Here is a 14,013-nt window from a genome sequence, read left to right on the forward strand (position 1 = left end):
ACTCTCTCTGAAGGTAAAATCTCTCTGAAGGGAAAGGAATGCTTACTCTTTTGGTCTGTTTTTCATTTATTTTTTGATTGTTAATAGTTGCTTTTTCTGTATGTTTAAATTATCAGCTAAAAAAAACTGTTAAAACACTGATTCTCTTGTTTCTTATTCCTGAAATTGTAAGTAATGATTGCTGAATTGGACATGAATATGGTATGGATAATTTTTACTTTTGTTCAAACAACCAGTTGAATAAAACAAGCAGTGAAAATACGTGGAAATGTTTAAAAGAATGGATGTTTCTCAAAACATTTTTTTTCTTTAGAAGAATCATCCTGGCCGGGCGCAGTGGCTCACGCCTGTAATCCCAGCACTTTGGGAGGCCAAGGCAGGTGGATTGCTTGAGGTAAGGAGTTCGAGACCAGCCTGGCCAACATGGTGAAACCCCGTCTCTACTAAAAATACAAAATTTAGCCGGGTGTGGTAGTGCATGCCTGTAATCCCAGCTACTTGGGAAGCTGAGGCAGGAATCATTTGAACCCGGGAGCCAAAGGTTGCAGTGAGCCGAGATTGTGCCGCTGCATTCCAGCCTGGGCAACAAGGAGAGACTTCGTCTCAAAAAAAAAAAATAAATAAAAATAAATCATCCTTTTCTTCCAAAAACTTTAGCACATATTTTCATATCATGTTAGTATGTAGATCAACTCAAATAATAGATACAACAAAGATTGTAATATGCTGTGTACCTTTTAATTATTCCAGCTGTATTGCAGAAATATTTTATTAATAGGGCTGGGCAGTTTTCTTTGGAAATGTTTGATCATTTGCAAGTACTACATGCTCTTGAATAATATATTTCCATTTTTAGAAACATTTAGAATATTTAGTATACAACCCCTGTCTCCCAGTAATTCTGCTGCCCAAGCAAATCAATTACTTTTATTTTTTATTTTTTTTCATTTCTTAGCTATATTCTTTAAAAAAAAAAAAAAAAAAGGCCTGTGAGGTATTGCATAATTTGACTTTTGCCTACTTCTCATTTCGTCTCTTGCTTTTGTGTCTTTCCTCTTTCAGCCTTGAATACTTTAGCCCTTTTTTGCTTTGGTGTCAGTGATCATGCTCTTCCCTCAGGGCAGATGGCTTCTTTAGGTTAATTAATCAGCATTAATTGGCTGCTAGTATCAGACAGATGCCAAATATTCATCTCTCTCACATTAGAGAAATCCAGGGTTGGCATGGCATTCATTTATTAAATGTTATTTCCAGGTGTGAATGTGTTCTGCTATTGTAAATTCTGCAATAAAGATCTTTGTATATAAGACTTTACTTTTTTTTTTTTTCCTTTTGATTAATTCCTGTTGTGGATCCAACTAAAAAGCTTATCAATTTTTTAAGAAAAAATTGTTTAGTCTGGGCATGGTGGCTCATACTTGTAATCCTGCACTTTGGGAGGATAAGGTGGGAGGATGGCTTGAGGGTAGGAGTTAGAGAGCAGCCTGGGCGATATAGCAAGAGACGGCTTCTACAAAAGTAAGAAAAAAATTTAGCCAGGTTTGGGTGTGAGCATCTGTAGTCCTAGCTACTTGCAAGGCTGGTGGGAGGATTGCTTGAGCCCAAGAGGTAAAGGCTGCAGTAAGCTGTGATCGTGCCACTGTACTCTAGCTTGGGGGACAGAGTGCGACACTGTCTAAAAAATAAAAAAATTTAAAAAAATTAAAAATTTGTTTAGAGAAGGTATCTTTAAATTTTTATTGAAAACTGCAAAATTTAAATGTATAGAATTTTCATATTTGTAGATATCTATGTAGTCATCACTCAAATCCAGATGTAGAACATTTTTAGTGTTCGAAAAGGCTCTCTTGGCCTCCTCCAGTCAGTGTCTCTTATTCTCTCAAAGTAATCACTATTCTGTCCTCTTATCACCATAATTTATTTTTGCCTGTTTTTGAACTTTATATAAATGTAACTGATACGGTTTGGCTGTGTCCCCACTCAGATCTCATCTTGAATTGTAACTCCCACAATTCCCATGTGTGGTTGGAGGAACCTGGTGGGAGGCCATTGAACCATGGGGGTGGGCCTTTCTCATGCTATTCTTGTGATAGTGAATAAGTGTTGTGGGATATGATGGTTTTTAAAACGGGAGTTTCTCTGCACAAACTCTCTTCTCTTGTCTGCTGTCATGTGAGAAGACATGCCTTTCACCTCGTGCCATGATTGTGAGGCCTTCCCTGCCATGTGGAACTGTAAGCCCATTAAAACTCTTTATTTTGTAAATTGTCCAGTCTCAGGTAGTCTTTATCAGCAGCATGAAAATGGACTAATACAGTAAATTGATACCAGTAGACTAGAGCGCTCCTGAAAAGATACCCGAAAATGTGGAAGCAGCTTTGGAACTGGGTAACTGGCAGAGGTTGGAACAGTTTGAAGGGATCAGAAGAGGACAGGAAAATGTGGGAAAGTTTGGAACTTTCTAGACTTTTTGAATGAGTTTGCCCAAAATGCTGATTGCTGTATTGACAATAAAGTCAATATTGTCCAGGCTGAGGTGGTCTCAGATGGAGATGGGGAACTTGTTGGGAACCAGAGCAAAGGTGACTTGTTATGTTTTAGCAAAGAGACTGGTGACATTTTGCCCCTGCCCTAGAGATCTGTGGAACTTTGAACTTGAGAGAGATGATTTAGGCTATCTGGTAGAAAAAACTTCTAAGCAGCAAAGCATTCAAGAAGTGACTTGGGTGCTGTTAAAGGCATTCAGTTTTACAAGAGAGGCAGAGCATAGAAGTTCAGAAAATTTGCAGCTTGATAGCACAATAGAAAAGAAAATCCCATTTTCTGAGGAGAAACTCAAGTTGGCTGCAGAAGTGTGCATAAGTAACGAGGAGCTGAATGTTAATCCCCAAGACAATGGGGAAGATGTCTGCAGGTCGTATCAGAGGTCTTCATGGCAGCCCCTCCCATCACCGACCTGGAGGCCTTGGAGGAAAAAATTGTTTTGTGGGCCAGACCCAATGTCCCTGTGCTATGTGCAACCTAGGGACTTGGTGCCCTGCATTCCAGCTGCTCCAGCCGTGACTGAAAGGGGCCAGCATAGAGCTTGGGCTGTGGCTTCAGAGGGTGCAAGCCCCAAGCCTCAGTGGCTTCCATGTGGTGGTGATGCTGCAAGTACATAGAAGTCAAGAATTGGGGTTTGGGAACCTTCACCTGTGTTTCAGAAGATGTATGGAAATGCCTCAATGCCCAGGCAGAAGTTTGCTGCAGGGGTGGAGCATTCATGGAGAACTTCGCCTAGGGTAGTGCAGAAGGGAAATGTGGGGTCAGAGCCCCCACACAGAGTCCCTACTGGGGCACCACCTAGTGGAGCTGTGAGAAGAAGGCCACCATCCTCCAGACTCCAGAATGATAGATCCACTGACAGCTTGCACCACGTGCCTAGAAAAGCTGCAGACACTCACTGCAAGCCCGTGAAAGCCGCTGGGAGAGAGACTGTACTCTGCAAAGCCACAGGGTCGGAGGTGCCCAAGACCATGGAAACCCACCTCTTGGATCAGCATGACCTGGATGTGAGACATGGGGTCAAAGGAGATCATTCTGGAGCTTTAAGATTTGACTGCCCAGCTGGATTTCGGACTTGCAAGGGGCCTTTAGCCCCTTTGTTGTGGGCTATTTCTCCCATTTGGAATGGCTGTATTTACCCAATGCCTGTACCCCCATCTTGGAAGTAACTACCTTGCTTTTGATTTTACAGGCTCATAGGCAGAGAAGGGGCTTGCCTTGTTTCGGATGAGACTTTGGACTGTGAACTTCTGAGTTCTGAAATGAGTTCAGACTTTGGGAGACTATTGGGAAGGCATGATTGGTTATGAAATGTGAAGACATAATATTTGGACAGGGCAGGGGGTGAAATGATATGGTTTGGCTGTGTCCCCACCCACATTTCATCCTGAATTGTAGCTCCCACAATTCCCATGTGTGGTGGGAGGAACCTGGTGGGAGGTAATCGAATCGTGGGGATGGGCCTTTGCTATGCTTTTCTTGTGATAGTAAGTCTCACAAGATCTGATGATTTTTAAAAATGGGAGTTTCCCTGCACAAGTGCTCTTGTCTGCCGCTACATGAGACATGCTTTTCACTTTGTGCCATGATTGTGAGGCCTCTCCAGCCACCTGGAACTGTGAGTCCATTGACCCTCTTTCTTTTGTAAATTGTTCAGTCTTCATCAGCAACATGAAAGTGGACTAATACAGTACCATATAGCATGTATACCTTCTTGTGGATGGCTACTTTTGCTTAACATTGTGTTTGTGAGATTCATTTATGATGTAGGGTGCAGCCATAGTTCCTTTTCAATGATGGTAGTATTCCATTGGATGAATATAATGTAATTTTTAAAAAATTGGACATTTGGTTTTCAGTTTTTGGCTATTGTGAATAAAGCTGTTGTCAGCATTCATTTACAGTTTTTAAAATTTTAAAAAAAATTTTTTTGAGATGGAGTCTTGCTCTGTCACCCAGGCTGGAGTGCAGTGGCGTGATCTCAGCTCACTGCAACTTCCACCTCCCAGGTTCAAGTGATTCTCCTGCCTCAGCCTCCCAAGTAGTTGGGATTACAGGCACTCGCCACTACACCTGGCTAATTTTTGTATTTTTAGTAGAGACGGGATTTCACTATGTTGGCCAGGCAGACTGACCTTGAAGTCCTGACCTCAGGTGATCCACCCGCCTCGGCCTCCCAAAGTGCTGGGATTACAGGCATGAGTCACCACGCGTGGCCCATTTACAGGTCTTTAACGAACATACGCACTCATTTCTTCTGGCTGGTATCATACATGCATTGGAGTAGAATTGTGCTGTCTTTAGCAGTTTTTGAACTTGCTTGATCTGGCCCTCTATGGCTGATACATAGTAGTTTCCTGGCATTTCTTCCTTTCTGATAAAACTAGCGACTCCCTTTGTCTTTCTGCTGTGTTAAATCTTTTTTTTCCCTTTCCATGAATCATGTAGTGTTTTTGTTTGTTTTGTTTTTTGTTTAACCCCTCCATTTGATGGAGTATATCATACAATAGATTCCTGTGGAAGACTGAGATCTTGCATTAATGAAAACTTTTTTTTTGTTTGTTTTCATGCTTGATTTGGTTGGCTAAGGATTCTAGGCTGGAAATAATTTGCCTTCAGAATTCTGAAGGCCTTGCTTCATTGTTTTCTAGCGTGTCATCCTTTTGAAAGTCTGAAGATATTCTAATTCTTGAGTATAAAAATGTTTTGCTTTTCTGGAATTTTGTGTTTCCTATATTCTGAAATTTCATAAGGTTGTAGCTTGGCGTTACGTCTATTTTTAACATTTTTTCCTGGATATTTGTGTACCTTCTGACTCTGTAAAATTCATTAGTTCTGGGACATTTTCTTTAATTATTTTATTGACAGGTGTATTAGTCTTTGAGCACTGTCATAACAATACCACAGACTGGGTTTTTTAAACAACAAATGTATTTTCTCACAGTTCTGAAGAGTAGAGTTCAAGAATAAGATGTAGCTGAGTGTGGTGACTCACGCCTGTAATCCCAGTACTTTTGGAGCCTGAGACGGGGAGATCACTTGAGGCCAGGAGTTTGAGACCAGCCTGGCCAACATGGTGAAATCCCATCTCAAGTGAAAATACAAAAACAGCTGGGCTTGGTGTGAGTGCCTATAGTCACAGCTACTTGGGAGGCTGAGGCAGGAGAATCACTTGAACCTGGGAGGCAGAGGTTGCAGTGAGCCAAGATCATGCCACTGCACTCCGGCCTGGGCGACAGAAGGAAATTCCATTTCAAACGAATAAACAAAAAAGAATAATTGGCTATCAGGGTTAGTTTCTGATGAGGCTTCTCTTTCTGACTTGTAAACCACTGTCTTCTTGCTGTGTCCTTACATGGGTTTTCAGTGGAGAGAGAGCTTTTTTTAATTGGATTAGGGCTCCATCCTATGACCTCATTTAGTCTTAATTATCTCCTAAAAGACCTTATTTCCAAATACAGTCACATTAGGTGTTAGGGCTTCAACCTAAGGATTTGGAGGGAGGGGAGAACAGACACAGTTCAGTCCATAACAATGGTTTTCTCCCTATTCTTTTTCCTGAAACTTTTGTCATTTATTTGGGTCTCTTAGGCTAGTTTTCTAATTTCTTTTTTTCTCCTATTTTCCACCTCCTAGTCTTTTGCTCTGTTTTATTTGGGACATTGCTTTATTTCCCAAGCCTTCTGTTGAATTTTTTATTTTTGTTGTCAAGATTTTGATTTCTCAAGAGATTTTTTGTTTTCTTAAATATTTCTTTTTATATAGCATCTGGTGTTTTTTCATGTTTCATGGATGCGATATGTTCTCTAATTTCTGAGCCTATAAATGACTTTTTAAGTTTTTTTGAGACAGAGTCTTGCTCTGTTGCCCATGTCAGAGTGCAGTGGTGTGATTGGGGCTCACTGCACCTCGACCTTCCAGGCTCAAGTGATCCTTCTGCCTTGGCTTCCTGAGTAGCTGGGACCATGGGTGCACTACCACACCTGGCTATTATTATTTTTTTTTTCCAAGTAGAGACAAGGTCTTACTATGTTGCCCAGGCTGGTCTCAAACTCTTGAGCCCAAGTGATCCTCCTGCCTTGGCCTCCCAAAGTGTTGGGATTACAGGTGTGTGCCACCACATCTGGCCTAAGTGACTTCTGTAAAAATATTTTTTCTCCTTGCAGATTGTCTTGTTTTCTTGTTTTTTTTTTTTTTTTTTTGAGAGAAGGTTTTACTCTGTCACCCAGGCTGGAGTGCAGTGGTGCAATCATGGCTCACTGCAGTCTTAGCCTCTCTAGTTTCAGCCTCCCAGCCTCAACCTCCCCAGGGGAGATAATCATCCCACGTCACCTTCCTCAGTAGCTGCGACCACAGGCAAGCACTGCCATGCCCAGCTAAGTTTCATATTTTTTGTAGAGACAAGCTTTTGCTATGTTGCCCAGGCTGGTCTCAAGCTCCTGGGCTCAAGTGAACCTCTCGCCTTAGCTTCCCAAAGTGTTGGGATTACCGATGTGAACCACTGTGCCTGGCCGCAGACTGTTTTTTCTAAGTTGACTTTTCTCCATTTATTTGTTTTGGTCTCTAACTTGTATGTCAGTCTTACTTCAGCTATCAGTAATGCTTGGGTGATTGATAGCTGAAAACCCTGAATTGATTGGGATTTACAGACTTTGAATTTCATTATCCAAGTGAGCATTTTTTTATTTTGAGAAAACTCTGATGCCCAGATGTTTCCTATCAGGCCACGTTCATGAGGGAAAACTCAGTTTGCTTGAGGGTTGAAGGATGGCCACTAGTTTTTTGTTTCATTTTGGTGTGCAGGAGCAGACTGTCATTCCCCTATTTTTGATAGAGTACTTAGACCTTTAATTATACTGGTGATTCCTAGTTCAGGGACTCTGAATAAAACAAAAACAAGGCTGGGCATGGTCATTCACACCTGTTAATCCCAGCACTTTGGGAGACTGAGGCGGGCAGATTGTCCGGAGCCCAGTAATTCGAGACCAGCCTGAGCCACGTGGTGAAACCCCATCTCTATAACAAATACAAAATTTAGCTGGATATGGTGGTGTGCGCCTGCCTAGCCCAGATACTTGAGAGCCTGAGGTGGGAGGATTGCTTGATCTCAGGAGGCGGAGATTGCAGTGAGCCAAGATGGGGATTGTGCCATTGCACTCCAGCCTGGGTGACAGAGTGAGACCTTGTCTCAAAAAACAAAACCAAAACCAAAAAAGGCTTTCTGGAGAATAAACCAACAGACTTCTGTTACTGAGAGTGGGTAGCCAACCATCAGGTAGATTTGGGTAGCTTCTAAGGATGTGTCTGCTTCTCAGGCAGCTTTCACTAAGTCTTCCTTAATTTCCTCTTCCATCCAGTTCAGGCAGTACCACCTGGTGCTGCCAATTCCTGTATGTTTGGAGGATTCCAAGATATAAATTGGGGTTTTCAACTCAGGGTTTAGGCTTCACCTTTCTAGAATTTACTAAGTGAGTGAGTTACCAGTTGTCCATCTTTTAGCTTCTGAAATTTTGTTGCTACTGTTTGCTTGTCTGTATATTTTGCTCTTGTGGGTTTCTTTAAAGAAAACATTTATGTATTAAATCCAGTTTTAATTATCACCTCTCCAAAACAGTTATTTTTACTGCCCTAAGATAAGAATGGTTTTTACATTTTTAAAGGGCTGGGGAAAAAATGGGTATGTGACAGAGACTCAAGCCCACAGAGACTAAAATATTTACTTTTCTTTTTAACAGAATGAGTTTGTTTACTCTATCCTTGTTATAAAGTTCCTGATTTCCTTTAATAAAGCTATTTTTAAACTACTACTACTTTTATTCCTATAAAGAAACTTCAATTTATAATCCTGAAACTTCCTGAAGCTCTCTGATTTAGTCTAATGCATATGATGGAAGTTACAAGTAAAAATTGCTAGGATATACTCTGCTCTCCAAGGGATGAGATACATTTTTTAAAAAATTTAAAAATATGGAACACTTCACGAATTTGTGTGTCCTCCTTCTGCAGGGGCCATGTTAATGTTCTCTGTATCATTCCAGTTTTAGTATATGTGCTGCTGAAGTGAGCACAAGATACTTCTTTAATAGAAAATCTTAAAGAGTAGGAAAAGCAAAATGTTGAAAAAAGAAATCACAGAACACATAATGTGTATACACATGCATTGTTCTTGTCATCTAAATGCAGAGCATAGGAGGCTCATATACTTTAAAGAGGGCTGATTTTTAAAAAAAGGCTCATTTAAAATATGATTTGAGCCTATTCTTTTGGGCCTACAACTGCCCGTTTCCCCATTCTTCATAGTTAGCGTATCATAGCTGCGGGAATAAATTGGCTTTAGTTAAGAAGCTGAGGCAGTAATATACATATATTTATATATACACATATATGTGTGTGTTGTCTGTATTTGTATATTTTCCCGTGATGTCAGAGGTGAGAGGGATAATTAATGTGGGTCATGTGTTATACTCAATTACATTGTTCAGGAAATAGAGTAAAATGTGTTTTTAAGTCTTGGCTTCCAGAAGGCTCAGGTATGTTTCATCTTAATAGTATGAGCAATCTAATTTCTAGTAATTATAAAAGGCTTCTTGTGTAATTTTGTTTTTCTTTCCTCTAAATGATGTCTTTGTCATTTATTGTTTTTTTAGACTTTTGTTTGTTTTTGAGACAGGTTATGGCTCTGTCACTCAGTTGGAATGCAGTGGCGTGATCTTGGCTCACTGCAACCTCCACCTCCTGCGCTCAAGCAATCCTTCCACCTTAGCCTCCTAAGTAGCTGGACTATAGTCAGGTGCCACCATGACTGGCCAAGTTTTGTAATTTTTGTAGAGATGGGGTTTCACCATGTTACCCAGGCTGGCCTCTAATTTCTGGGCTCAATTGATTCACCTGCCTTGGCCTCCCAAAGTGCTGGGATTTACAGGTGTAGGCCACTGTGCCCGGCCAGTTTCTATGAACATGTAAATTCATGCACAATTGAAAAAAAATGGGATCACATGCCATACTTTGTTTTCTAGCTTGGCTTTTATAAACATCCTTCTGCATCAGCGTATGTATAAATCTAAAGGTGTTTTGTTTTGTTTTTTAAGCCAAAAAACTTTGCCTATTTTGTTTCTGTTATAAAGTTCCTGATTTTCTTTAATAAAGCTGTTTCTCCTTTTATTCCTACAAAGAATATACTTTTTTTTTTTCTGAGACGGAGTCTCACTCTGTCGCCCAGGTTGGAGTGCAGTGGTGCAATCTCGACTCACTGCAAGCTCCCCCTCCCGGGTTCACGCCGTTCTCCTGCCTCAGCCTCCCGAGTAACTGGGACTACAGGCGCCGCCACCACGCCCAGCTAATTTTTTGTATTTTTTAGTAGAGAAGGGGTTTCACCGTGTTAGCCAGGATGGTCTTGATCTCCTGACCTCGTGATCCTCCCATCTCGGCCTCCCAAAGAGCTGGCATTACAGGCGTGAGCCACCGCGCCTGGCCACGCATTTTTTTTTTTTTTTTTTTACGTGGCTGAAAACTTCATTTTTTTTCTCATCTCTAGTATGGGAATAATACTTAAAGGGTAGCTGTAAGGCTTCAGTTAGAATTTACAAATCAGTGTAACTGCTAAGCAGTGTTTGGTATCCATGAAGAGCCTGTCTGGATCTCCCTTCCTGCCTAAGATCAATTTCTAAATGTAAAATAACTGGTTTCGAAGATACAGATGTTTATTTAAAATGTTGCTGACTGTTGCCAAACTGCAATCTGGAAAAGACATTCCAATTTACACCTTTACCACAGAGTTTCTTTCTTTGTTTTTTTTTTTGAGATGGAATCTCGCTTTGTCGCCCAGGCTGGAGTGCAGTGACGCGATCTCCGCTCACTGCAAGCTCCGCCTCTCGGGTTCACGCCATTCTCCTGCCTCAGCCTCCTGAGTAGCTGGGACTACAGGTACCTGCCACCACGCCCGGCTAATTTTTTGTATTTTTCAGTAGAGACGGGGTTTCACCATGTTAGCCAGGGTGGTCTCGATCTCCTGACCTCGTGATCCACCTGCCTCGGCCTCCCAAAGTACTGAGATTACAGGCGTGAGCCACCGCACCCGGCCACCACAGGGTTTCTTAACTGTGTTACCATTCTTTCTAATCTTTGCCAGTATGGTAGGCAAAAAATGGACAAAACTAAAAGAATTAGACAAATCGGTAAGCATAATATGAGATATTTCAGCATGCCTCTCTAATTAGAATAATGAGACAAAAATATATAAAAGATTTAAACACTAATTATCAAATGAATCTGATTGACATGCATTAAACATTTCACCTAATACCTACAGAATGCAAACTTTTTAAGTGCCTATGAAAGTTTTTCCCAAATTGACACATGCTGGACAATAAAAAAGTCAAAATGATCAATTCTTGAGTATTTTCTGACATGTTGGAATTAAGCCAGAAATGGGTTACCAAAAAAACTAGAAAATTGTCAGCTGTTTGAAAATAAGCAATATATTCCTGAGTAATTCAGGTATTAGAGAAGAAATAACATTAAACTATTTTGAAAAGAACCATGAAAATATAGTATAGCTTAAAGAATGTGTATAGAGCCATGCTTAGAGGAAGAGTTACAGCCTTCAGATCTATACATGAGAAAGAATGAAGGCTAAAAATAATTGAAAGGACTTCTAAGTAAAAATGTCTCAGTGAAAGATGCATTTACAGCCGGGTACGGTGCCTCACACCTGTAATCCCAGTACTTTGGGAGACCGAGGCGGGCAGGTCACGAGGTCAGGAGATCCAGACCATCCTGGCTAACATGGTGAAACTCCACCTCTACTAAAAATACAAAAAATTAACCAGATGTGGTGGCAGGTGCCTGTAGTCCTAGCTACTCTGGAGGCTGAGCCAGGAGAATGGCGTGAACCTGGGAGGTGGAGCTTGCAATGAGCCGAGATTGTGCCACTGCACTCCAGCCTGGGTGACAGAGCGAGACTCCATCTCAAAAAAAAAAAAAAGACACATTTACTTTTACTCCCTTTGATAGCCCAGCAAGGTGACAGTAAAGGATACTTTTAGAAGATTTGAACTACACAAGTGGAGAGAATGAAAGAAGAGACAGTAACAATAAAATTTGGAAATTGGAAAGCAAGTGAACTGATGATAAACTTCTTAGTAGACTTAAAAATGTTCAATCCTAACTGGCAGGAGCAAAAGTAGAAAATACTCCTCAGGCTCAGGAATTGGTAGCATCAGGTATTTTTGGCAGGGAGGAGGTGAGAGTGGTGCTAAAAATAGGAGGGTTTCTTGAAAATCTGTTAAGAAGCAGCTCAATCATAATAGCCCCAAAGTAGAAGCAACTCAAGTTGTCCATCAGCTGATAAGGTTACATATAATGTGTATCTGCACAATTGAATACTATTTGGCAGTAAAAAGGAATACAGAACTGATACATGTTATAACATGATGAACCTTGAAAGCATTATGCTGTCAAAGAAGCCAGTCACAGACAACCACAGAATTGTATGATACATGCTATAACACAAATAAACCTTTAAAACATGCTAAGTGGGCCAGACACGGTGGCTCACACCTGTAATCCCAGCACTTTGGGAGGCCAAGGCGGGTAGATCACTTGAGGTCAGGAGTTTGAGACCAGCCTGGCCAACATGGTGAAACCCCGTCTCAGCTATAAACACACAAATTAGCTGGATTTGTGGTGGCGGGCACCTATAATCCCAGTTACACGAGAGGCTGAAGGAGGAGAATCATTTGAACCAGGGAGGTAGAGGTTGCAGTGAGCCAAGATAGCAACACAGTACTCTAGCCAGAGTGACAGAGTGGGACTCTGTCTCAAAAACAAACAAACAAACATGCTAAGTATACTAAAGACCACATTGTATGATTCCATTTGTATGAAGTGTCCAGAAATTGTGTATTTGTAGAGATAGAGTGGTTGCGTAGGACTGGGAGTAAGGGAGGTTAGAGGGAAATGGGAAGTGACTCTAGGGTATGGAGTTTCTTTTTGGGGTGACAAAAATGTTCTAAAATTCATTGTGGTAATAGTTGCACAACTCTAGACAGACTAAAACATTGAATTGTACTCTTTAAATGAGTTTTATGATATCTGAGTTATATCTCAATAAAGCTTTTTTTTTTTTTAAAGAAAGCTTGAATCTAGATTCCTTCGTTAGTTTGTATTGCCGAATGACTGCCTTCTTGAATACCCCAGCAGAAGACTGACGATTGTTTCTGACACTGAGGGTGGGCAGTAGACACAATTGGAGGTCAAGCGTTCTACAGAAAACACTGAATTAAGTTGAAGTGCTCAGTATTGAGACCCTTACTGAGGCCTCTTCTCTTTGGCTTCCAGAATTCTGACAATCAAGTAGGAATTTGGAGGATGGTTCTCTTACTAGCCCAAGAAGAGAATCTATGTTATTTACAATAGCTTTTATGACCCTCCTTTTAAATATGAGGAGATAATCAAGTATCACCAGGCATATGAAGAAAACTTCTCATATAAGAAACCAAAAGAAATAGAAAAAAAAACTGGGAACGATCAGAACAACAAAAAAAAGGCTCAATAGAACACTCAATAGAAAGGTTGAAGTTAGAGTAAAGGAGTCCTTTCATAAAGTACAGGAAAAGATGGAAAATAAGTGAGAAAAGAAAAATAGTCAGAGGTCAACTTCCAAATAACAGAAGTACTAATAGACATCAGAGAAAAGAAGGAATTATCAGTAAAATATTCAAGAAAAATTCCCAGAATCAAGGAACATGATTTTGCAGAATGAGAGGCTCTCTGGGTACCCTGGAAAAATGAAAGAAAATAGATATACACTTTCAATTAAAGCCCAGTCAGGAAAATAGAGACCATACCAATTACTGTAACAGAATCTAAAATAAAGAGTTGTTTAGTCAGATATGGGTTGAGTTACATCTCCCTCAAAAAGATATGTTGAATTCCTAATCCCTAGTACTTGAGAATGTGACCTTATGTGCACTATTCACGATAGCAAATACTTGGAAACAACCCAAATGTCCATCAATAATAGAATGGATAAAGAAAATGTGGCACATATACACCATGGAATACTATGCAGCCATAAAAAAGGATGAGTTCATGTCCTTTGCAGGGACGTGGATGAAGCTGGAAACCACCATTCTCAGCAAAATACCACAAGGACAGAAAACCAAACACTGCATATTCTCACTCATAAGTGGGAGTTGAACAATGAGAACACATGGACCCAGGGTGGGGAACATCGCATATTGGGGCATGTTGGAGGGTGGGGGCTGGGGGAGGGATAGCATTAGGAGAAATACCTAAGGTAAATGATGAGTTGATGGGTGCAGCGAACCAACATGGCACATGTATACCTATGTAACAAACCTGCACGTTGTGTACATGTACCCTAGAACTTATATATATGTGTGTGTATATATATTTGCGTGTATATATATGTATATGTGTGTGTGTGTATATGTGTGTGTGTGTATA

At 40.7% G+C, this 14,013-nt stretch overlaps 1 protein-coding gene and 1 non-coding gene across 9 annotated transcripts in view; one reads left to right on the forward strand and one right to left on the reverse strand.

The window, feature by feature from the left end:
- LOC105469922 (NCK adaptor protein 1) overlaps positions 1-14,013 on the forward strand; it is a 94,951-nt gene that overhangs the window by 7,041 nt on the left and 73,897 nt on the right. The window lies entirely within an intron of this gene.
- LOC112424666 (U6 spliceosomal RNA) lies at positions 8,506-8,612 on the reverse strand. Its single transcript, XR_003015505.1, has one exon. It is a non-coding gene; the product is annotated as a U6 spliceosomal RNA (small nuclear RNA).

This window comes from Macaca nemestrina, chromosome 2 (genome assembly GCF_043159975.1).
Source record: "Macaca nemestrina isolate mMacNem1 chromosome 2, mMacNem.hap1, whole genome shotgun sequence".
NCBI classification, from domain to species: domain Eukaryota; kingdom Metazoa; phylum Chordata; class Mammalia; order Primates; family Cercopithecidae; genus Macaca; species Macaca nemestrina.